The 27,020-nt window shown below is 39.7% G+C and overlaps 1 protein-coding gene and 1 long non-coding RNA gene across 2 annotated transcripts in view; one reads left to right on the plus strand and one right to left on the minus strand.

Annotated features, from left to right (window-relative positions):
- The window catches only part of HS6ST3 (heparan sulfate 6-O-sulfotransferase 3), a gene marked incomplete at its 5' end in the record, with an annotated part of 687,819 nt that overhangs the window by 162,512 nt on the left and 498,287 nt on the right, over window positions 1-27,020 (minus strand). The window lies entirely within an intron of this gene.
- LOC107181555 lies at window positions 840-22,642 on the plus strand. Its single transcript, XR_001512213.1, has 3 exons — window positions 840-918; window positions 9,635-9,644; window positions 22,632-22,642. It is a non-coding gene; the product is annotated as an uncharacterized LOC107181555 (long non-coding RNA).

The following is a 27,020-nucleotide window of genomic DNA, read 5'->3' on the forward strand; positions in this document are numbered from 1 at the left end:
AGGAGGCAGGAGAGGCTTCTGCCACTAGTGCTGTGCTGGCAGTTGGCAGCCTGGCTTGTGGGTGAGGGGCTGAGGGGCATTTCAGGGTGGTCATGCCCCCTGGTGACCCAAGCTCCCAGCCCCTCCTTGAGCGGAGGCCACAGTTGGCTGGAAGCAGGTATCTGGGACTTATTTATCTTCTATAATTGAAACTTTGTAGCCTTGAGCGGAGCAGAGGGCCAGCCAGGGAAGGCAGGAAGCTTGGCTTCCTCCATCGCCAGGGCAACCCAAGCCTCCTGCTCGCTCCAGCTCAGTGGCCGCCACTATCTTATTTGGGTTAATTTGCATATTCACTCTCGATTGGCTTTGCAGGTCTGGCTTGTGGGCATGGCTTAAGTGTAGCAGAGGGACGGTTGATTTGCATGTTTCTATTTTATTATATAGGATATATAAAGAGGAAATATGAAAATTAGGCTGGGACACCATAATGGGTCACGACCAGACTGCCCATGCAGGTGAGGCCCGGAGCAGAGACAGAGAAGGAAACAGAGACGGGGGCTAGTGAGCCGCCATGCCCTGGTTCAGGCCAGCCCCCCGGAGCCAGAGCAGACACAGACAGGGACAGAGGGGCTGGCCCACAGCCTCCATAGCTGAGTGCAGGCCCAAAGAGGAGACGGTAGGCCCGCCTCCCGTGGAAGCAGCGCGGCTCCCTCCTGCCTCCCGTAGAGTCGGTGTGGGTCCCTCCCAGTTCCCACGGAAGTGGTGCAGCTCCCTCTTGGCACCCGTGGGCAACGGTGGCTCACTTATGCCTCCCTCATTGCTCTCAAGGAAGCAGCGTGGCTCCCGGAGGAACGATGCGTTTCCCGCTGGCTCCCGCGGAAGCAGTGGGCAGCCTACTGTGCGTGATATCGTGCGATGGGCTACTAGTATAATAACAAAGTTCAAACACACTTATAAAGCTTCCAATGCATGTTCAGGTTCCTCAATATTGTATTTCACCTAGGTGGAATATGGGAGGGAGGCAGAGCAGTAACATAGAACAAACACAGTGGCAGAAATCATGAGGTGAGGCTAAGGTATACCTCTCTGACTTATGATTTCCTTAGACAGTCACTCAAACTCCCTGGGCCTCAACTCCTTTTTCATAAAACTACTAGAGGCCTGATCCAAGAATTTCGTGCACTGAGGGGGGTGTCCCTCAGCCCAGGCTGCACCCTCTCCAATCAGGGACCCCTCGGGGATGTCCGATTGCTGGTTTAGGCCTGATCCCGGCAGTTGGACATCCCTCTCAAAATTGGGGACTGCTGGCTCCCAAAAACTTGCCCGCCTGCCAGCCTGATTACCCCTAACCACTCCCATTCCAGCCTGATCAATGCCTAACTGCTCCCCTGCCTGCCCGATCACCCCTAACTGCCCTCCCCTGCTGGCCCGGTTGTCCCCAACCTCCCTCCCCTGCAGGCCTGGTTACCCCTAACTGCCTTCCCCTGCTGGCCTGGTCACCCACAGTTGCCCTCCCCTGCCAACCTTCTTGTGGTGGCCATCTTTTGACCACATGGGGGCGACCATCTTATGTGAGGGTGTGATGGTCAATTTGCATATTACCCCTTTATTATATAGGATTTCTGAAGTCATGTAATCATATGCGTTATGTTGCTAAAAGTAAACCCCAGCTTAACAACAGGCTTTTGTTCCCCTTCTCCTGAAAGAAAACAAAGCAAAATAAAGGAAAAATAAAGGCAACAATAATACAACTTGTTTCAGTTTATACCTGAGATGGTACTGTTAGCAGTCCTACTCCCTCAAGCACTATGAGAGCATTTAGCCCTTGAAAGAACCACTATAGCATTAATCCATGTTGGAATCCTCTGATGATGCTCTAAAACCTATTAAACAATACATTTCTTTTTTAAAAAAAAGTCTTAGGTTTATAATCTCTTCACGATTTTTATATCTAGTGGATAGTGAGTGTTTCTGGTACAGTAATGATCCAGACTATAAAGTGGAATATTCCCTCCAACTAAAACAGAGTTTCTTTGAGATGATCCTTCAAGTAATTGCCATTTATGGGAAGTACACCATCTCTGAAGAAAAATCCATAGGGAAAACTATTTCTACAGAGTTCTTTTCTGAAGCATGGTTTGTCTGCTTGCTACAACAACTAGTGAGAAAAAGGATTCAAAAGTACAATTTTGTTTTCTTAAAAAGATGTTCTGATGACATTTTTGATCCTAAGGTACAGCCATAAGTTTCTGCTATTGATTTTCACACCTACTTTTTTAAAATTTATCTTTATTGTTGAAAGTATTACAGATGCCTCCCTCTTTCTGCCCATTGACACCTTCCATCCTACTTCCTTCCCCTCCCCAGGCTTTCCCTGCACTATTGTCTGTCCATAGGCTATGCATATATGCATATAAATTCACTGGTTAATCTCTTCTCACTCCCCCACCCCCACCCCCACCCCCAAATCCGTTTCCATCTGAAATACAGTAGTCTGTTGCATGCTTCAATGTCTCTGGATCTTTTTCTCTCATCTTTTTTTTTTTTCACATCTAATTTTGAGTTTGTTGGCCACACTTTAGGAAGCCAGTCCTCACCACAGCCCAAGCAGAACATCAGTCAGTTAGGCTGCTTCTACTCGCTAAACTCCATACCCTGAGGCAGCGCCCTAATAATCTCAGAGCTCTGGCAAATCTCCATGCTCACATGACTAGACTAAGGTCTAACAAGACTAAGGTCTCCTGTCCATATGATGTTATTTCAGGGATCTCTAGGGCTTTCCTACTTTAAAAACAAAATCCCACTTTTCTCACTGATGCTTCAAATTCCTTCATGAGAAGAAAGATATGTTTTAACTCAATACACATTTTCCTGTGAGAGAAAACATATGACCAGAAATATATATAATAGATTAATATGACATAATTGATTAATATCAAATCTTTTCCTGAGAATGGGCTTTGTTGAGGAGTTCAATGGCAGGTGAAATAAGAAAAATGCAGTAAAAAATGTATGATGAAAGGCACCAGATATTTTGCTTTCTTTGTCTTCATTATCATTTATAATATGATAATAATGTTCATCTCATGAGGCTGTTGAGTTAACTGATAATGATAAACAAACACCATTTATTGACTTGCTCAATAGTGAGAGATAGCACTCATGAAAATGCTAATAAAAGCAATCCAAAAGCCTCTTTTCTATGAAAACACTGTCAAAAATGATTAAAATTGACTTTTTTATAACTTGAATATTAGATATTAGTTAAAGGCTGGCAGCAATCCATAGACCATTTTTTTAAAGTATGGATCTCATTGAGAAGACCACGCCTCAGAGTGTTTTAACTTGCCCTATTCTCACCTTTCCACTCTCAGATTTGCAATACTCTTGAAAACTGACAGCCACAATCACATTAGAACCAGCCATCTGGCAGTCATGGGAAGGAGCAGACTGGGGTTGGAGCTTTTTACAGTCGCCATTCCTAGAGAATTGGTCATTATTTGACCTATCTAGTTGCTCACTTGCAATGCTCTCTTTACATGACATGACTTTAAGCTTACCCAATGTGAAAATGCTTTTTTCTCAGGGATGTTTGCCAACAAACAAACAAATACCCAGAGGCAATTGTTTAACATTGCAACTACCTGAGGCAATTGGTAATAGTTGAGACAATAGGCTAAACAAAAATTTAAAAGGAAAACATGGTAATGAGGTGAATCCTCAACATGTTCTTGGAAATCTAGAAGCCCATGTGAATTTGTAGAGCACTGCATTGATGAGGACTGTGTGCACGCTCAGGAAGACCAAAGAAAGTCTAATTTCTTGCTAAACTTGAGGTTCTGTGCAAGCAAAAAATAAAGGGTATTAAAAAGCAGCCTCACTGGGATGTTAAAGTTGCTCCCTAGTACACACACAGAGCTCTTGGCAAAGACTGGAGAAGTGATTAGTTTCAGGTATTTAAGGAAATCTCTGTCTAATCATTAGCTGACCATTAAGATAACTAAGCAGAGACTTCAGTGGTCACATACAAAGAAGAACACAATTTGTTCAGAAAAGTCATTAAAAAAATTAACAATAGAAACAAATCCTGGTGAAGAGAGAGAATCTGATTTTCAAAGTTGACACATCAGCTAAAATATTCAGTTTTCAACAAAAGTAGTAGACATGCAATGAGACAAGTAGGAATAGCCCATACACACATGGGGGGTGGGGGCAATCAGTAAGCAGTGTCCCTGGATAAGGCCAAATGTTGGGATTTATAACAAAGACTTTTTAAGTTAGCTATTTTAAATATAGTCAAAGTAATAAATTAAACCATGTCTAAAGAACAAAAGAAAAATGTGAGAAAAATGTTTTACCAAATAAAGAGTATAAATAAAATATAAAAAAGAATCAAATAAAAATTCTGGAGATTAAAAGTACAATAAATGAAAGGAAAATTTCATTACAAGAACACCACTCAGATTTGAACAGTCAGAATAAAAAATTAGTGATCTTAAAGATTGATCAATTGAGATGATCAGCCTGGGGAATAGAATGAAAAAATAAGGGAAAATGAACACAGCTTTAAGAGCATCAAGCAGACCAACATGTGCATAATGGGAGTCTCAGAGGGACAGAAGAGGGGAGGAAAAGGGGGAAGAAATAATATTTGAAGAATTATTAGATGAAACTTTCAAAATTAAAAAAAAAAGACAATCAACCTACATATCTAACAAGCTCAATAAACTCCAACTAAAAAATTTCCCCAGCTAGAAGTGAGAGGGTTAACTTGAAATGCAGGGCAGGGCTCCAGTGGAAAACAAAGGCAGGTGGAACATAGGCAAAGGCAGACACAGCAGTTTGGGCAAGCCTAACCACAGGAACCAACCAAGCAGAAATAATAAAATGTTTCTGGACTCAAAGCGGGAGGCAAGGGGAAAAAGGGCGGGCCTGCAGTCACAAGGTGTATAAGTGCATAGAAGCAGAGAAAATTCAGCATAGGAATAGAGAAAGAACACATAGAAACAGGGAAAGTTCAGGTCCGTTGCTGGACAAGAGCAATTGGAATCAATCAGGTGATGACACAGATAGATGTAGAGCAGGCATTTAGCAAATATATACCCCGGGACTACAAGGCTTTAACGGGCAGTCCATTATTGGGTTCCCTCTCCTTTTGCAGGGAGTCTGAATCTGCTTGTAATAAATTTTCCACACTTTTGCTTAAATCTTTTGGTCTGCAGAGCTCATTCCTTGGCATCGGGAGACACAACCCCGGGAAAACATCTCGGCTCACCATTCTGGTCCTCAGAAGTATCATAATTAAATGGTTGGAAGCCAAAGACAAGAGAATTTTGAAAGTTTCAAAACATAAGCCACTTATCATATTCAAACAAGGGCAGAAGAGCAAGCAAATAATTTTTCTCAATTTTGTATCTGTGAATAATGCCTTAATTTCTACTTCATTTTTGAGGATAGTTTTACTAGAAGCAGAATTCTTGGTTGACAGTCTTTTACCTTTCAGCACTTTGATTATGTCATCCCACTGCTTTCTGGCCTTAGGGGTTTCTGATGAGAAATCAAATAGAAATAAAAGGATTCTAGTGGTAATGTGAATCTATGTAATGTCATAAAGAACATTGGTAAAGGTAATTATATAGGTATAAATAGGTATAAAAGACAGTATAAATTGTTTATAACCCATTCTTTTCTATTTGACTTAAAACATAGCCACATAAAGTAATACTTGTAAATATGTGTTGTTGGGCACAAAATGGTTAAAGTTATAATTTTTATGACAATAACAGAATGAAAGGAAGAAATGGAGCTATATAAGAGCAAAGATCTGGATATTATTGAAATTATATTGATATAAATTAATTGCAAAATAGATTGCAATAAATTAGGATGTTAATTGAATTCCCCAGAGCAATGACTGAGATAATAACTCAAAGAATATATAATAGAAGAAATAACAAGAGAATTAAAATAGTACACTAGAAAATATCCATGTAAACTAAAAGAAGGCGGTAATGAAGAAAAGATTAAAAACATAAGACATATTGCCATGGCCAATGTCTCTCAGTGGTTATAGCATTGGCCCATATACCAAAGGACGGCAGGTTCGATTCCCTGTCAAGGGCACATATCTGGGTTGCAGGATCAATCCTTGGCCCCAGTAGGGATAAGTGCAGGAGGCACCAATTGATGTCTCTCTCTGTCTTCTCTCTCTACCCATCCTTCCCTCCCTCCACTCTCTAAAAATAAAAAATAAATCAATAGTAAAAATAGCTTTGGGTAAGAATTAACAATAATAACAACAAAAGACACACAGAAAATAAATAGCAAAATGGCAAATGTAAATCCTACCTTATCACTAATTTCATATAACATAAATTAATCAAACACTCCAATTAGGAAAAGGAGATTGGCAGAATAGATGAGGAAAAAATAGGATCCAATTATATGATATCTACAAGAGACACACTTTCAAAGACACAAATAGGCTGGAAATAAATATATATATATATTTATCATGAAAATAGTAACCAAATATAAGCATATTTTGTCTACACCAAATGACCCTTTGGTATTTGGTTCTGTCCAAAACATCCATGCTTAGAAAAGGTCCTGTGTTCAAATAGCCCATAACATTTATCTCTACTTTTGGTTAATAGGATTAATACATAAAAAATACTACCATGGTTTATTGGTCCAATAATTGTGTTGTGGCTATATTGATCATAATAATCCTTTTTGCCTCATTAGCCTAGCTGGTAATGGCACATATTATTAGAGAGATAGATTGGGGTTTGAATCCTGCAGAAGAGTGGAATCCTATATAATAAAGAGGTAATATGCAATTTTACCGTCACACCCTCACACAAGATGGCCACCCCCACGTGGTCACAAGATGGCCGGCAGGAGAAGGCAGTTGTGGGCAATCAGGTCAGCAGGCGAGGGCAGTTGGGGGCAATTGGGCTGGCCAGGGAGCAGTTAGGGGACGATCGCGGTCCAGGATTGTGAGAGGGATGTCCGACTGCTGGTTTAGGCCTGATCCTAGGGGTCCCGGATTAGAAAGGGTGCAGGCTGTACTGAGGGGAACCCCTACTTAGTGCACAGGTCTCTAGTTTATAATAACTATGGACCAAATGTCTCCATCAATGTTTTGGGCAAGACTAAATTTCAAGGACCTTTTGGTATAAACTAAATGTCACCACAGATGTTTTGAACAGGATCAAATGTCCTGTAAAGGAGATACTTTTCTTTATTATATTGTCCATAACCAACATGCTCCTAAGACCTCTCTCTCCTCCTCTTCCTGCTCCTCCTTTTCCTCCTTCTCCCTCCCCCCCTCCTCCAATTTATACAAGGTCCTTACTGTAATTCACTCTCACAGCATCCTATTTTCTTTAGTCATAAAACTTTCCACAATGTAAAATTATATATTTCTGGGGCTGAAGATGGACAAGTAGGTAAGATAAGTAGTGTAAACAACTCAACCTGGCTTGCCTGAGACTTTCCCAGGGGTGACACTGGTAGTCTCAAGTACTGAGAATCATCTCGGTACTGGTAAACCCAGGGTGGTTGGCCGTACAAAACAATAAGCAAGCTACAAATGTTTCTTCACTAATGCCATACAACTAGATATTTCACCCAGAAATGAAAACAGCTATCACCAAGAAGATAAAAGTATTGCAGCCAACCCTCTTTCCCCCAATTACCTCAAATGGCTTATAACCCAGAGGAGGTATTTGTGTCTACTCTCTACAAGTCATCCTTCTCAGTCACCATAGAAACACCATGTAGAAACTAAACATAGATGGGGTTTTATCCTGGGATTTGAACAAAAGCAGAAACTGTGAGAATTCACTACCCTTTGGGGAGGAAGGGAAAATGCATTATTTGTTTAACTGTTTATTCTGCTTCTTCCCAGAAGCTATTCACTCCATAAGGGCAGGGGCCTCACATTTTTGTGTTATTGTTCACAATTGAATATGCAGCATCTAGCAAATGCCCAATACTTGGTGAGTATTCAATAAATATTTAAACCAATGACTATGTAACTTCTCAGGTCTTGCTCTTAATCACCATCTCTTATTTGCCTTGATTTAATACTTTAAATCTCCTGCCTTAATTAAATACAAGCTAATAGTATAAACTACTCACAACATCCCAGGCATAATGTTATCGCAATTCATCTACAGAACAAGCTTTTGAGGTAATAATTTCCGTTTTCCAGATGAGAAAACTAAGGAAAGGAGAGATTAAATAACTCCAAGACCTCAAATGTGTACTGTAATTTCTCAATTCCATCATTTGTGTGGCAAGAAATATTTCTGTATCCAAAGTGTAAACTACAAAATATCAGGTACTTAAATGCTTCTCCAGTGCCTCCAAAATACTTTATTGTCCCAATCTGGTAAGTCTGTCATAAAGGCAGTCCCAGCTTGGTCCCTCTTTAATTAATATGCATTTTATTAATTAACAGAGAGTTATGTACAGCTACTGTAGTTGTAATAATAATCTCTGAAGCACTAGCAAATTTTGAGTCCACCATCATTGAACTTTCCAACATTGTTTTTCTTTTTCTAATTTCTAGGAGGCACAATGAAAACCCCTTTCATTCCTTTTTTTATTTCTTATTTTATTTTATTGTATTGTCCATAACAAACATGCTCCTAAAACCTCCTCCTCCTCCTCCTTTTCCTTCTCTTCCTCTTCCTTCTCCTCCTCCTCCTCCTCCTCCACCTCCTCCTTCTTAAGAGAATCCTCAAGTGTACATGCATATTTAAACTAAACTCCCTGAAGCTGAATACAATTTGTCTTCAGTCGAGAAGAGAAGAGGGAGGAGCGCAGAAACCTTCAAATGTATATAAATTCATAGCTAGCTTCTACTGAACTCCTGCCCTTGTCAACTTGTTTAGAACACAATTTTCCAAATGCCAATGCTTTCTTGGATTCAGGGGATGGTAAGAGAGCTCTTTCATTTCATTAGATTTGTGTCAACTCCATTTGAGTTTCTAGCAATAGGAACTCTTGGAGAAAATATGCTGAGCTCCCCTGCAGGCCTGGCCTGCTGCAACTCTGGCGTTGCAAAGCATGGAAAGTAAATAAAATGGCTCACGTTGTGCCAGAGAGATAGGATGAGAAATCCAGTTGATATGCCCAGGCCCTACCTCTGGTGGCCTGCTGCTGTTTTCTCAGTAGCCAAAGCTGCAGCCAAAATTGCACACTTGGATCCAAATTCTCCCCTCACTTAGGGTAAGCAACTTCATCCAAAGTCAGTAGGTGTGGAGTATGTACCTAAAAGCGACATTTGGCAATAGAGCTATTTCGTCCTCTTATTGGCTACATACTTACTATGCAGTAAATGCCTTTCTATCAATTTCTGCACAAACGTGGGCCCGTTTGCTATTATCAGATGGCAGCGCTAGCTGTACAATTTTCTCACTTTTTAAAGCTTTTTGTGTTTTGCCAGACAGGAGCACATCTTGCAAGTCCCTGGCAAACAGTGTACTTTCATCTTGGCTTAAACATTTACGGAAGCCAGATGAAAGAAACGTCTCCCAGGGAAAGCTTTGGATTTTATCAACTTATTGATGAGGTAGTCTATGCCTCTACAGTCAGGTTTTGAAGGAGTTGTGTTCCCTTAATTGAAGGAGTAAAAGTGCAGAAAAGGGTAAGTGAAGAAAAGAGCCGAAGGTTCACCTCATTTAGGGAGTATTGCCTGATCCTTCCCTCTGTTCTCCTCCCTCAGTCTGAGTTGGCAGTTTCCACATCCCATGTGCACCTCATATCATACTGAGTGAAAGTGGGGTTTACAAGGTACATAGATCTCTGACTATGAGGGCTCCCGGAAGCAAGGCCAATGTAGTGTTTATCTCTGTATTTCTGGCATATAGCAAAGAAAGGGTTTGGCAATCAGGTCAAGAAACGTTGTTGTCTACCTACTCTGTGTTGGGCACCTCACCTCCTCCCAGGAATAGAGTGGGATTGCATAGTTCTCCCCTTGAGGAACTCAGAGTCTACTCAGGACACGAATACATAAGCATAACATTTATGCACAATGTGAGTCGAGGTTACGTACAGTATGACAGGGAACACAGCAGTGTAATCTTGGTGGTATACTTAAGACTGCTGGGAGAAGACTGTGCCAGAGCAAGGCCTGAAAATAAACAGGAATAAAGTCAAGAATTAGCAAGGAGTGGAGGGGTTCTAGGCTGGGCAGCAGCATGAGCAAGAGGGCATGGAACAAAGTGAATGGGTAGAAACTTATAGATCCGTGGTTGGCAAACCACAGCTCGCAAGCCACATGTGGCTCTTTGGCCCCTTGAGTGTGGCTCTTCCACAAAATACCACGTGTGGGCATGCACGTACAGTGCAATTAAAACCTCATGGCCCATGCGCAGAAGTCAGTATTTTGTGGAAGAGCCAGTATTTTGTGGAAGAGCCACACTCAAGGGGCCAAAGAGCTAAAGCCATCTCAGAGCCCACGGTTTGCTGAGCCGCAGTTTGCCGAACACTGTGTGGTTTGTCCTGTAAATTTCAAGGACCCAGCTGGGAACAGCAGGCCATTAAGATTGTAGAGGTGGGCACTGTCCAGGTAATCAAGGATGTTTTTATAAGTTGATCATTTTTCAGAAAGACAGACATTGAAAGATTTCAACCCTAAGAGAAACAGACTTATATCTGTGTTTTAAACAGTTTAAATTGGGAAGTTAATGAAGGGCATGGATTCTATTTGGGCAAGACTGAAAACAGGAAGCCCAACTGGGAAGCAATTTCAATCATCTTGGTGGAACACTACAGGAGCATACATTAGGGTAGTGTTATTAGTGCTGAGAGTAAAACTCTGCAAGAAATACTGACAAGGCAGAATGGGAAGGACACTGTGCTGGGTAAGAGTCAGGAAGTAAGTATCTTGAGGTACTCATTGGGCCTTGGGATATATGAGCTTTGAAGTCAGAAATTAAGATTAATTATGTGACTTCTAAATTGTATAGGAATAGAAATAATCCTTGACAGAAGATGAAATTTCCCATGAAGAACTTGTTAAAAGAGAGAAGCAGCAGCTGAGAATCTTTGAGGGAAAAAACACCATTTAGGGTTTGGGCTGACAGCAGGTACCACTGAAGGTGCTGAGAAGATATTTCAGAGACCTGCGTGTAATGTGAGACAAAAAGAGTAGGGATCCTGGAGGCTCAGCATGAAGATTTTGATAGAAAAGGTAAAAAAAATTCGATGCTACATTGTGAAAGAGTTAATATTGAGTAATATCTAATAGCTTTGGCAAAAAGGAAGTCTTTGAAGACCTTTTCTGCTTAGTATTGTTTAAGAAAATATGTGAATGAATGAATGAATGAGACCACATCTTCGAGACTCTATCACCTTAGAATGTCAAGAGGAAGATATCATTTGTTGTGTGAAAGTTGAACTTCAAGGAGCCCAAACCACCCTTGTTTAGTGTTGGTGACATAAAACAAGTGATTCTGTCTCCAGGCTTTTCTTATTGACCTTTCTTCTCCATCCCCCTTGCCATGCATATTAGCAATGATAGATGAGGCAAGTGTTAAGGTGGAAATGCAGATGCCAGGGACAGGCTCCCTTCATCACTTGTCACAAATAGGACTCACTTCCACATTTACATGCATATTTGGGGTCACAAGTCAGCAGACTGTATTTGGAAGCACTGAGAACTAAATGCCAGGAGGTCGGAGCTTTAGTACCAAGCAGCACTTTGCCCAGCTCAGTGCCTCGAGCTAAATCCATTAAAATATCACTGGGCCTCCATTTTCTCATTCTTGAATTGCAGAAATAGACTAGTGAACTTCTAAATTTTCTTCTACTTTAATGGTTTTCTAGAGTCTTCAGTGTATAATGGGTTTGGAGCACAGCGCATTCACTCAGTAAGTGCTCAACAAAGATTCAGTCACTAATTCAGTCCTTTGAGACTGAAAGTTTTATTCTTAAGCAAACAGAAATGTGTGCAGCTTGTTCCTGAACCAAGCTGAGATTTATTTTGCTTTCTGCAGTTGCTCTTCATTTCTGCTCTCCCTGTTGTGTTTGTACATATGCCTGCACTTTATATTCCTGCCTTTCTCTCGCTGGCAGTCTGAGAAATACTGGTGGTCCCTGCCAATGCGTACACCCATGCTGACTGATCCATGGAATGGTACCTAAATCCGCTCCTCCATATTTTGAGTCACGGCAGGGAAGAGGCACACTGCCAATTTTGCAGCTTCTGGTGTTAGAAGAGTGACAGGAAAGCAAGATGAAAGAATCAGAAAAGAATTAGAAGGGGCCCTGATTACAAGTGTGGTTTGCAGCACAGTGAGAGGAGAAACACAAACAAATGACCTGGCTGATTCCACTGTAAACATGCACATCTCATTCACACATTCACAACTTTCTCCATCTACTAATGTCTTGCCTGGTGTATTCAGATGATGCACCATATGGACAGAGGCAATGTTTTCCTTAATCCTTAGTGTAGTGTACAGCCTGAACTATCCAAGTTCCATCACCAACACTAACAATAAAACGAAATGGTATTGCCGCTGAAAAACTGATTTGCTTTCAGAATGGAAGCTGCTAAGGGGAGGGATCCTGTTTGTATTATATACTGTTCTCAGAGCTCACCAGGCAGTGACTACATGGCAAAGCCAGAGAGCCCATCTTCCTTCACTGATATCAAACATTTAAGCTCTCAGCGGTTGCCTAAATGCCCCGTGTTTCCAAGGGTTGGTGCTTTGGAACTGCTTTGCAAAGGTCTTTTAAAAGAATGAATTGCAGGAAGCAAACAATGTTTTGATGCTCAGAAATAGAGTTACATTGGTGGATATTCTGGGGCCTCAAAACAAAAACAAGAAAACCACACAACTGTCCACCTTTTGATATTCTTGACCTGGCACAGTTCTCTATTACATCACATCTATAGAATAGCCCACTCACTCCTATCTCAATGAACCTGAACTCTAACTTATGTGTATTTCCACATAATCTCCACTGGACTTGCTAAATGGGAGCCTTCCCACTCTGGTTTGGCATTCATAGCCCCCCTTGGTTTTATTTCAAGGAGATTTTCATGAACCCCATAGCACTGATTTTGAAACTTATCATTGCTGGAAATGTTGAAGAAATATATGATACCGCAACAAAATTGAACTGAAATTATATTTTTAAGAAATTTGCAATAGTATTTGGAGCTATCTGGAGAAAACCTGGAATTGGTGTTCAAGAAAGAAAACATAAAACCAAAGTATATAAAGTTAATTATAGTTTAGAAATTTTGCAACATATCTGGGATATCAGTATATAACTGTGAGATGTTACAGACTGGGGCTGAGAACCAATCCCTAATACTAGAACCTTCCCACAGAATGACTGGTATTAAGATCAGTAAAGAGAAAAAGGAAATGGAATAAGTAGCTATTTCCTTTCCTAAACAAATGCCATTGTTTACTCTAAAAACTTTATTGTTTACCTTATTAAATTTTAATAAAAAATTTTATTATTGCTATACCATTTGATCTAAATGGGACTATAGGATGCTAAAACGTCTATTTTTAGAAAGTGAAGAATTGATAGATGATAGCCAGGCACAAAGAAGAAGAAAGATCCATAGTCTATGCTGGAATAAAACCACCCTGAAATACTGAGAAATGCCTGGGAAAAGATGAGGTGTTTGGTGTATGTATGACCCTGCACTTGAAATGAAAGGGTCCTGCCTGAAATATTGCCACTACCCTCCAGGTCATGTGATTACAAGCCAGTTTTTAAACCCTTATTTCCTCATAGAAAATCATCAATAATCTCTGTCTAATATGCATTTGAACTCACATTTAGGATGTTTTTCCCTTGATTTTACATTTAAGAACACTGAAAACCATTGATTTCTAATCATAATGGTGAGTTGCATTTCTAAAAAATATAAAACTCAATAAAATAGATTTCATTCATATTCTTCTTATAATGGGATATGTATGAGAGGACTTTTAATATATATTTAGAGAGGACTTCCAATTTCTGATGGCAGGCTAAATTTTCTGTTTCTCTTTGAAAGCTCCCAAAACCATCAAATAAAATCATCTTTAAAACATAGCTTTTAAAGCCATCTCAGAGCTCATGAGGGGAACAAAGGAATCTCAGATGAATTGAATTCCTCAAATGAAGAGAAAGCCAGATCCCAGAGAGGCAAGTCAGCATCAAAGCCTCAGCTGTCCTGAAGGTATTGGCTGAATCTTGTACCTTGACTCTCTATTTTGATGGTCTGTCAGGGCACAAGAGGTAAGAGATAGATGCCAGGGTTTAATCAGAGGGAGGAACTTGATAGAACACTACATAGAGCTGGGATTCCAAAGCGGAAGAGTAAATGATAAACAATCCTCACCCTCAGGAAAGGATAGTAACGAAACTTATCGGACATGATTTGACCCTAGGTATGAGGAAAAATAAATCTCCCTGAGAATTGGTAATCACAAGTGAATCCCTGGAGAGAATGGGATTTGTGAGCACATTTATGCTTTCTTTGTGTATTGAAAAATTGCAAGCATAAAAATTAAATGTACAGCCAGATTGGTGATAATCCTATATATCCTCTCTAGAGGAACTCGACATCACAATGAAGCTCTAATAGTGCTCACAGATAATTCCAAGAAAAAACAAGGAAATCGTAATAAAAAGAGTACAATCGGCATGGCCCTGGTGAGGTTGAAATGGCCCGGTGAGGTAGGGATAGCCCCGGAGAGGTAGGGATGGCTCCAGTGAGGTCGGGACAGCCCCGGTGAAGTCAAGATGGCCCTGGTGAGGACAAAACGGCCCCAGTGAGGTTGGGACGGCTCCAGTGAGGTTGGGACAGATAATGGGGACCAGTATGGACTGATGAACAGGGGTAGATGCAGAGGCAGAGCAGCATTGAACAGACTGTCAAGCTACAGTGGGAAGCCTGGGGAGGCTTTGGGGGGGAGGTGCATTAAGAGATCAACCGAAGGACTTATATGTATGCATATAAGAATAACCAATGGACACAAGACCAATTGGCAAACTACGGCCCGCGGGCCAGATCCGGCCCATTTGGCTGTTCTATCCGGCCCGTGGAGCCGAAAGAGCGGAAGGGTCTCTTGCTCTCCCCTCTGCTCCTTCACCAGCAGCAGTGTTAACATGTATTAGTTCACACAAACACTCCATCCATGCTTTTGTTCCGGCCCTCCGGTCCAGTTTAAGAACCCATTGTGGCCCTCGAGTCAAAAAGTTTGCCCTCCCCTGGCCTAGGACATCACTGTGTACTACTGTAAATTTTATAAACACTGTCTCATAAGCTCTCCCTTACTTCTTTTCAGCAGGGCTAGAAATAGAACATTGGAGCTGTCAGTGCCACTCTACGAAAAAGGATGTAGGCTAGATTGATTGGAAGTATTGAGAAGAAACCAGCAGGTAAGACACAGATCATCATAACAGTAATGGTCAGGAGTCAGTGAATGGTGGTCTGAGGATCAGTAGGAATAATAAATCAAGATAAATAAAGGTATATAGAAGATTATCATGGCAATGTGATTTTGGCTATTGCATATTGGAACAGTGATCAGATTAAAGAACTTGCTGGTATCCATACAAAAAGAGGGTATTTAGCATGGAGAGAATATAGAACTGAGAACTCAATATTTTGACTTTGAAATTTTGTTTTTGGTTCCATTGACCCAATCTGGCACAAAAGGCTTTCTCTGGCATTGAATTGATGAAATAAATAAAACTTATTTATACTTTAAATCATTACAACCTGGACATATTTCCAAAGTACAGACACAGGCTGGCTCCACACGACCACATAAACTTTTACTAAAGTAGCAGTGGCACTTAATACTTGTTAGAGTAGCTCCTGCCATCCTATGTCCTTATAAAGAATCTGAGGTCCTCAGGAAAGAATTAACAGAAATGCACTCTGAAGACCATCATGCTAGATCTGGGAGGACTGTAGCACCCTCTGATTATGTACCAATGTGGGGACAGGCTCCTCTGTGCTGAAACAGGCCAGTGGCTGACTGATTGGGATGTGATCTGTGCACTCAAAATTGAGGTGCTGTGAATGAGAAGGAATCTATCACCAAGTCGTACAGATACTATTCCCATCAGAGAAATAAAATTCCTCCTGAACCACATATCCTCCCAGTTCTTATAGAAAATTCAGCTCCATTGTAATCATATGGGACCACCATCACATATGCAATCTGTCATTGGCCAAAATGTTATGTGGCATGTAACTGTAACACTGAGAAGAAAAGATTATTTAAAGGAAGAAGAAAAATCACAAAGGAACAATTATACTAATGGCTGGCTTCTAAGCACAGCTATAAATACTAGAAGACAAAGTGTAATAAATGGGAAAAAGCAACCACCACTCTAGAATTTCATACCCAATACAACTAACTTTCAAGAACAAGGGCAAAATAAGGACATTTTCAGAGAAGTAAAACCTGCAAGTGTTCCTCATATACAGACTATCCTTAACTGAAACTCTAAAGGATATGCTTGATGAAGAAAGAAAATTAGTCCAGATGGAAAGTCTAAAATTAAAGATGGAATCCTGAACTAAGGTACTAGTAAATACATAATACAGGGAGAAAGAAAGTAAAAATTAGTTAGACTGAGAAAATAAAAAACATTAAAACGTGGACATTCAACACCTAGAATAATAGACATAGATAAAGCCAACTGAAAATTAACAGAAAACTATATTTTTCCAAGTATATACATAGCTACAAACTATCATGACAACCCTTTCTTTGAGTGACTACTGAATTTTTACTCACTGAGATGTGTTGTTCTATTAAATCATTAACTATCATAAAACCTTTTATTTTCGGAAATCGTATCAGAAAAAATAAAACATCCCACTCTTCTCTTATATGACCTAAGTCACTTTGACTCAGAGGCAACCTCAATTTCCCATCCAGAGCATTAAACATAGGGTCTCTTGCCCTAACTGGTTTGGCTCAGTGGATAGAGCATCGGCCTGCGGACTGAAGGGTCCCAGGTTCGATTCCGGTCAAGGGCATGTACCTTGGTTGCGGGCACATCCCCAGTGGGGAGTGTGCAGGAGGCAGTTGATCGATGTTTCTCTCTCATCGATGTTTCGAACTCTCTATCCCTCTCCCTTCTTCTCTGTAAAAAAATCAATAAAATATATTAGAAAAATAATAAACATGGGGTCTCTAGACACAACATTCTACATGAACTGTAGCTTTCAAAGAAATAGGACCTCAGATCCACTTCAGAGTCCAGACTTGATGCTAAACACTTTGCACACAGCCCTGCTTTGCTTTGAGACTATCCACAAACACGGCTTCATTTAAATTTCACCTAAGCTCCATTATCCTTCAAAATCCTATAGTAGCCTCTCTCATTTAATTTGGTGAAATGCCCAACACTTCTCCTGGTGAGTGGTCGCTCCCATTGCAATGATGCAATAAACCTGACTTTGCTGAATAAAAGTCAGTTTCCAGTAATCTCAGTCTGATTGAGCTAGGACAGGAGACGAGGTAAATCAAACCAAATAAACAAAAATATAGAATTATATTTTTAGCATTTACAGAGTTATGTAGAGAGGACTAAAAAGGGGGTAAATGATACGATAGAATTATTGAGTTGGTCTGAAACTAAATAGGGATGGTTTTCTTAGAGAAGGCTGGTCTTGAAGAAAGAGGTTCCTTTATGCTCTATTAAGAACATGGAACTAGTGGCAGAAGTGCTTAGAGAAAAAGCCTCCTTGCTTCGTTTGCAGCTGCACGTACATTTCCAGACAAGGACAGTTCCTTGTTCACTGTAGGCAACCCACGGGGCTCCCAGAAAATTGAATGCAGCCTGTAACAAGTGCCAAAGCACACTCGGGGATCCAGCTGCTTCCCAGGTCTAGGGCTGAGCTCCTGGGCTATATTTTCAGCAGCAAACTGGCAGTCATAAATGTCAAGCCCTGATCAGCATAATCTCCTTACTTCTTCCAGCTTAGTTCACAGCCAGTGAAGGTGGCATCAAGAAGATTTCCTATTTTGGAAAAAAATAATTGCTGAACTGGGATTAGCATAATATTAGCGTATTAACGTTCTATATGGCTTTTATCTCCACCAGGTTCAAGATTACTTAAGCATTTGAGGGAATTAGATTTCTTTGTAATCAAGACAAAACATAACATTTCGGTGCCTTCTCTGGTAGCTAAGCGTGGTTATTTTTCAGGTGGGGCATCTAACAAGAACATATCTGGTATAATGCCACAATAAAAATAAATTAAAAAGTGAAGCATAATGAAGATATAGCTCTTTGATACCATTTCAAGAAACCCCCACTTCCCCTCTTGCCGTCTTCAGTGCTTACGGCTTCGACCTTAAACAATGAAAGTAATACCTACAAGTCCTGGGTAAGCTATTTAGAGTGTCTAGAAGTAAACTCGGGAAAATTATTTATAAACCAAGCACAACCGCATTTTTAATAACTTGAAAATTGTTCTTGTCCTAACTAGTTCATCTTTAGATTGCTATACCTTTCTGGGCTCTACCAGTCAATGTGTATGCTTTTCTAAGCATTATTAAAATGCCAAATATGTTGATTTTCTTGACTAAAGCATACTGAATACAAATATCAAAGTGTGTGTGTGTGTGTGTGTGTGTGTGTGTGGTGGGGAAGTGATTCTAAACCAAACATGGAGAGATTGAGGATGCAGCTTTTTTTTAAATAACAACAATTTGGGGTGCTTTAAATGATTCAAATAGGTCATGCACGGATACCCTCTCAGTCCCAATGGATAGTCTCATCACAGAAGATGCAAAGTGCCCCTCACCTGCCAAATCTCTATAGGTGTCAGCTTTGCACAAAGAACATGACAACCAGCTTCTCAGCAAGGGAAGGGATCTGCCAATTCACCTACTTGTATATTTCCCAGACAGGAAAATTTAAAAGGTTTCCAGTTGGGAAGTTTGGTTGTTTACACTGATCCTGCCACTGATATGTTGCTGGGGCCTGTTGCTGATACCCTGTCAACTTTGTCCAAACCACCCAAAAAGGAAGCTGTAAGGGTACATGTGCCATTACTGTAGAATATGGGATATTAAAATAAAAAATATTCCAGCTCTTTGATTTCCTCTGATTTTGTGGGCAATACAATAACCAGAATGAGATAGCTGAAACCAATAAAATCTGATTTATAGCATTAAAGGCAATCTTTACAGCATTTATGGTACATTACATCTAAAATCCAATTTCACAGGCTGCTGTTTGAAACTTTCTGTTCAATCATAAATACACTACATACACTGTACCTCAGTGCTGTGGAGTTAGATTATATAACTATCTGTATCCCAAGAAGGTACATATTAAAATTTGGTTACTACGTTGGGGAGTGAGCTCAACAGGCATTTTCCTAACCAACTCTTCAACCAAAAAGATCTAGTCACTTGATAAATACTGAAAATACTAGCACTAGTATCATTAACCAAATTTTTTTAAAAAAAGATCAGATAATTTCATTCTGGAATAAAATTAATTGAAAAGAAGTCATAGAAAAATGGGGTGCTGATTGATGGTGCTGAAGGATACTTGCATTAATGTGGTAGGGTACATTTTCAAACCAATGAGCAAAAGCACTTCCTTGCACCTTGCATGGCACCATCAGTATTAAGAGAGACACATGGCTAAGTCTATACATGCTACTTTGGAAATATAACCTTAAATGTCTACATTCATATACTTCAGTGGAGAAGACTACATTCTGTTCAATTACTATAATCATTGTCAAAGAGAGGGCAAAAAATACAGTCTGACTTTCAGAGAACTATCATTTGAATCTTAAGAGACTTCACATTGGTTTTAAAAGGTTTTTGTCTTTAAAAGATTCAGTTCTCCATACGCTTTGCTTGCCACATATTAGATAAATGTAAATGGAGGGGCTGGAATCTTTGCCTGACCTGACAAACAAGCAGACTCCTGCTTTGTGAGAGAATGCACCCCTCCGCGCTTAAGTTTTCTTTCCTAAATAGATTCCAGACTCATTGTCATCCAGGAATGGGTACCATGCACTCATTATCTGGCTTATGTGCTATCCTGGTAGTTATTCCACAATACAATTCAGGATCCAAATGTAAATGACAACAAGTGGCAGGAGGAGTGAATAGACTAAATGGCAACAGAACTAACACTTATTAAGCCTCTGGCATGTGCCAAGCATTGTACTTTGCCAGGAGTGCATTGGGACTCTGTGAAGGCCTGAAACAAATACAGTTTAAGGATCCTCCTTGAGAAAAAATAATATAAACTTCAAATACAACATTAGGTTCCAAACTTTTTTTAAAAATATATTTTATTGATTTTTTACAGAGAGGAAGGGAGAGGGAGAGGGATAGAAAGTTAGAAACATCGATTCAGCTGCCTCTTGCACGCCCCCTACTGGGGATGTGCCTGCAACCCAGGTACATGCCCTTGACCGGAATCGAACCTGGGACCCTTCAGCCCACAGGCGGATGCTCTATCTGCTGAGCCAAACCAGCCAGGGCCCAAACTTATTTTAAACTTAATATTATTTAGAAGGGACTTGTGCAAGTGAAGGTCCAACACATAAGCCTCATTAGCAATGTTGGAAAAGCATCTCAGGATCTCGTTTTTCACATGTCATTTCTAATCCTCACAACTGTCCAGCAAGGTCAGCATTATATTTCAGGGGAGGACCCTGAGATTCAGATGGGTTACTGTAGATGGCTGAGTTGGGAATCTGTTCATTAGGATCTGATCAAGTTTGTCTATATTTAAACTCATGTATACCATTGAGTTTTTGTTGAACTTAATTGAAGTTTGGGTTGTATTACTTGGACTTCCTTGAGTTAGGATGGTATTTTTAGTTGTTTTAGCTCCCAGAAAATTCTTCCCATTAATGGAAGATCTAAAGTGGTAGTGCTGAGACTTTAGCATGAATTAGAATCACTTGGAGGGCTTATGAACCCACAGATTGCAGGGCCCCACCTCCAGGGTTTGTCATTCAGTAGGTCTAGGTAAAGTCTGAGAATTTCCCAGGTGGTGTGGATGTTACTGATTCAAGACCATACTTTTTAGTCACTAGTTTTGACCTAGAGAAACTGAGTTAATTCCTGCATTCTGTCCATGCATTGTCTTCCTCAAGTGAAACTACAATTACCGCAGTTCAGATTTCCTTTTAACAGCTCAGCTAGAACAATACCCAATCCCTTCATGAAAGCCTTGGGCTGGTTTAACAGACTGGAATCCAAAAGATGCTGAAAAAGGAAGAACATTAGTGAAGGGTTATGTTGGAAGCACAGACTGATTCTTAAAATGCAATCCAACCATGATATACTCATTGTATTTAAATTAGCCTCACTATTGCACAATTTAAAATTGTTAAATAACTGTAGCTAAGCAAGCTTACGTAATACTCTAATTTTTCTGTAAACTAATAGAAAAATAGAATCAATGAATACAATGAGAAGCCAAGGAAAGAGAATCACCAAGTGTGTGTGTGGTGGGGGGAGGACTAAGGGACTAAGGTCATGAAATGTCACTTGAAATTGAGTTAGTAGGGCTTAATCAAGGTATTTAAATGCATTCTACAACAGAGTACAACTTATATTCTGTATTTAAGTTTGATTCAATATAATAATGATGGACTTTTATTATATGATAGGTATTCAGTGATGCTTATGAAATGATTGTAGACAAATTATCACTATGACATACTACTAAAGTCACATCCATAAATTAGTTTAAGATGCCAGCACTAAGTATATTAAGGTTCAGAAGACTTCAGTTCACTTTGAACTCTTATATTTCTTGAACTTGTTTACGGAAAGAAGAGATGACCTTTTGCCACTAGTATCTCATGAATATTCTGTAGTAAAGCATCCTATGTATTTGTCCTTCGGTTGAAAGCCTATGAAGCTCTTTGTTTATTCCACAAAGAGTTACTGACACCAACTAGGTATGAAGGATATACAAATTATGATTCTGATCTAGCCTTCAAAGAATTAATCAACGACATTATCCTCTCTGCCTACTTAGAGAAAGAAAACAGAAATAGTACAACTACCCAATAAATCATCTCAGAGACAGAAAAGGTAATAATAATTTGAGCTTTGGGTTCATGGAGATTTTTCTGTTGTTAGTTTGTATAATCTATACAGATGGATGGTCAGAGATCCATAGTTTTCTCAGTGATGTTTGTATTGGAGAAAAGACTAATTTCTAGGAAATATTAGAACTATAGGCCCTGGTAGAATATTTTCTGCTTTCAGGAGCAGAGTTTCTAAAGCACATGTGTGTTCTGGCTTTTACATAGAAATTATTTAAAGAGTTGGAATTGGTGGTTGATAATGAGAAGAAATTAAGACTTTTTCCAAATAGAGAGAGTTTCAGAAGAGAAACCATTGATTTTCTGAGGAACCAGTAATAAAATATAACCTTGATTTAAGATTTTAAAAAGTCCTGTATTTTTCTACAAAATGTACCATTAATGGAAATAAATCTTAGTTCTGATTCCTAGTCAATTATCTAGTTTGTAAATCAGTATACAAAAAAACTGAATTCCCAACAATTATCATGGGATGCAAGTATCCTATTTAATAAAAGAGAAACATGTAAATTGACCATCCCGCCACTGCGCTCACCAGCCAATCAGGAGTGAGTATGCAAATTAACCCAACAAAGATGGCGGGTTAATTTGCATACACAGGCGCTTGGCGGAGAGCAGAGCAGGAGAGCCGGTGGCTTGGGGGGACGTGGCTCCCTCAGTCAATCCCCCCAAGCTGCTGGGTGGAGAGCAGAGTGGGAGAGCCGGCGGAGAGTGGAGCGGCTTGGGGAACTTGGCTCCCCAAGCCACCAGATGGAGAACAGGAAGGGAGAGCTGATGGCTTGGAGGACTTGGCAGAGTGGGAGGCCATGGAACGGAGACAGAGCAGGAAGGGAAAACTAAGACCATGGGGAGCACCAGGAATTCTGGGAATAGTGGTTCTGGTAGCAGACAGATCTCCTAGACACTAGAGCACAGTGAGTCTGGAGCAAGTTACTGTTGCAGTGGGGGATGTAGAGAAAGCAAAGGTGAGAGACATAAGTAAAATCAGAGTGTCTAGGAAAAAGTAAAGGGAAGATATCCTAAAACTTCCAGGAAATCTCCACCAATGAAGCAAAGGAAAAAAAAAGCCTCTATTATTCTGTGAGCAACAAACCAAACTGAGTTGGGGTCTCAGACAATTTGCTCATATGATTGCAAAGACAGACAGAAACTCCTGATTGGAGAGGGCTCCCCTGAAGGCTTCCAGACTGGTGAGGGTGCAGGTTGGGCTGAGGGATCCCCACACCCCCCAGTGCATGAATGTCGTGCACCAGGCCTCTAGTAGTATTATAAAATTAAAACACACATGCAATTGGCACCAGCAAGAGCTTTATATGCATTGTGCATGTGCGAGTCAACGTTTATTTTTAAATTGCCAGTGCACGTCATATGTACTGGCTGGTTGGTAGCTTGGATGGTCGGATGGATGGCCTTTTATATATATATATAGATAGTATAAGTACTAATAACATCTAGCACCAGCCGGCAGAGTGATCAATCGGGTGGGGGGGGGCTTTGCGATCATCCCAAAGAGGGAGGCCCAGGCCACCCCCTGCAGGGCGATTGATCAGAGGGTTCCTGGACTGTGAGAGGGCGCAGGCTGATCTGAGAGATCCCTCCTCCAAGTGCACATTTTCATGCACCGGGCACCTAGCCTTTACATATAAGAGGTTCCATAAGAAAATAACCATATGCTATATAATCTCAGTATTTATTGTCATTCTTTTTTCCTAAAATAACATCTATAAATTTACTTTTTACTACACATTTCATAGGCAGTTAAAAAATACACACACAAAAAAAGAATTCTAGTTGGTGTCAACTGTTTCTATTAACCCACAATATCTGGAAATAATTATTTTGGTCCTCTTTAAGAGTTGTTAATAGAAAACATAATTTAGTATAATTAAGGAAAGTAAAAAATTCTTAATAGAAGCAGATCACTTAAATGATACAACTACCTTACCAAAGAAAACTTCAGGTCACATATATTGAAAAGGGCCAATGTTAATATAAAACTAGCTTTTAGTAAATTTCATATGAAGAGATGTTATTGCAGAATGCTTGCTATGATAAGTCCAAATGTATTTCATAGGTGTCACCAGGTCTTAAAATCTTCGTGCTTCACCAAAATCTTCTAAAAGATTCTTCTAATGATTACATTTATTCATTTTCATTTACTTTCAAGTTTAAATTAAATCTCAGAAATTTCAAGTAGAAGGGACCTTGGAGATGATTTCATCTCTTCCCTTCCAACTCATTTTCAGATATGATTTATTGAGACCCAGAAAAGTCTGGTGATAGGTCCAGTGTCTCCATCCGGGTGATGAAAGAGCCAAGATTGATTAAAATTCTGGTCGCATGACTCACTGTCCATTGGTGTTGCTCTCATTATGCCACTTGATCAATGATCTAGCATGGTTCCCTGATAACTTATTTGGAATTCCATACTCTCAACAGCTATCTGAGTGCATTGCATCTGGGCATTTGAAGAGCAGGTAAAAAAGGAAGCAGGGAAATATCTATGGAACTTGGAACTAGCTATGCTTTGTCTAAATCATGGAACTATTGTAAGGATCAACTGGTAAAATGTAGGTAAACTGTCAAAACAGCAGGTTTGTAAACTGTAATGAATGATACAAATGTAAGAAATTTTTAAGATCATAAAACCTAAGACATCACTATTAGAAATTTTCTTAAAGAAAAACCTAGATGTTATGTCAAAGATGTAGAGGATGCCAGAAAATATCTATGCCAAATTTTACCCACAAATAAGCTGATTGGATACATTTTAAAGATATATTAACTATATCTTGTTAAGAGTAATCTTATTTTGAAAATATAACTGAGGTGGAAATAAACCTGAAATTCAGCAAAAATTTAACCAGCATTTGTAGAAGTTAGGCTGCTTTCTAAAATTTTACCAAAATGTTAATTCTAAGAGGAAAAAGTGAAACAAAACTATAATTTCACATTTTTACTTAATTAAAAATACATTTTAAGTCACTTATAAAACAGCATATTACTTTATTTACTGTCAGCAAATTTTATACGTATGCAATTTTGAGCTTCCTATGGTCTTACAGCAATTTATAGAGTTAATAAGGAATTGGATTCTCAAAAATTGATAGACTTTTTCCCTGTAAAAGATCAATCTGAACAAAGATTCACAACATAGTAAGTTTCCATACTCATGCTTTTTTCTGTGTCTGGAAAGTTTTCTATCCACCATTGCCACCAGTACCCCCATCCCTAAGTTGCCTCTACCCTTGAGTCAGCCTTGCAAATACTCATTAACCTTTAAGACACCTAACAACCTCTCCTCCAACAAATCTTTCTTGTCACCTCTTCCTCTTTACCCAATTCTCTGAACACATGGCTCTATATTCCTGTTATACCCTAGTGATATTTTTGAACTTAATTATTTACTAGTCTATCTCCTGGGCTATGAACACTGTAGATATAGGGAGACCTTACAGGTCTTTATTCTCATAACACAATGCTTGGCACTTGCCATGATCACTATCAGCTCAGTTTAACAAAGCTAACATTCCTCATCAAATATCTTTTTACTGACTATTCCCCACAGTGTAATTAAAAGGAGGCAATTTTAGAGACAGGCTTTCTTTTGATTAATTTGCTTAACTCAGCACATGACCATAAAAAAGCAGTCAAGTATTTAATATTTAGTGTTTACTGCTGAGTTTACAATAATAGTGTTTTAATAGAAAATGGAATCATGCAGGCTAATAAAAAAATTCAGAGTGCTTTAAAAAAAAGAAACAAGTGATATTCTTCAAAATAAATAATATATGGTGTTTGAACAGAAACAGACTTTCTGATTTCTTTTCTTTCTAGATTTCCACTTGTTTCTGAATATAGGAAAGAAGTGCTATAATGCCACCTCAAATTAATATAGCCAAATATTATTTATTCATTAAATATTGGGCCAGACCACAGCATAACAATGAAGAAAGCCAAGTCTCTGCTTTCAAAAGACACCAAAACTTAGTGGTGGCTAGGAGTGCTATTGCCTGGGTTTGAGTCAAAGCTCTACCACATATTAACTGTGATATCTTACTATGTAATTTACTTAAACTCTCTGCTACAAGTTCCTAGTATATAAAATGGGAATAATATTACCTATGTAATGGGGTTGTTATGCGTTAATATTTGTTAAGTTCTTTAAAGAGTGTCTGACATTTTTGATACAGGTATTTGACAAAATTTCAAGAACCTTAAATTCTAACAAAAAGAGATACACAAAACAACTACATTATAGGTAACCTGGTGATTACTGCTGTGAAGAAAATAAGAGGAACAAGAGAATAGAGGATAGAGATAGGTCATTGCTATTCTATACAAAGTGCCCTCTCTCAGTATGATTCTCTGAGAATTTGATTTTTGAACAGGAACCTAAATGAGTGAGAAAGGAGCTTTGCATTTTTGGGGATGAGCTTTACAAGATGAGGGACCCACAAGTGGAAGGGCTCTATCGGGGAAGACTGCTTGGAGCACTGAAAGAACAGAGCCAGTAAAGCAGGGAGAGTAGTGGGGAGTCGGGGAGGGCAGGGGGAGAAGGAGATTGGCCCAGGGCCAGTTCACAGTGGGATGGAGGAAGTAGGGCCTTCCAGATCATGGGAAGGACAGCACTTTTTAACCAGCATGAGATGAGAAACCACTGAAGGATTTAGAATGAAAGTGTAATATTATTGGACTTTTGTAGTAAAAGGTAACTGTAGCTGCTATGTAGAGAAGAGACTTAGGGCTGGGATCAAGAGTAAAAATATGAAGATAAGTGAGGAAACAACAGCGAGAGATGATGTGTCTTGGATGAAGATGGTTGCAGAAGAGACCTAAGAAGTGACCATGCCCAGCTGGTGTGGCTCAGTGGTTGAGTGTCAACCTATTGAAGGTCATGGTTCCATGACTGGTCAGGACACATGCCCAGGTTGCAGGCTCC

This window comes from Myotis davidii, unplaced genomic scaffold (genome assembly GCF_000327345.1).
Source record: "Myotis davidii unplaced genomic scaffold, ASM32734v1 scaffold133, whole genome shotgun sequence".
NCBI classification, from domain to species: Eukaryota; Metazoa; Chordata; class Mammalia; order Chiroptera; family Vespertilionidae; genus Myotis; species Myotis davidii.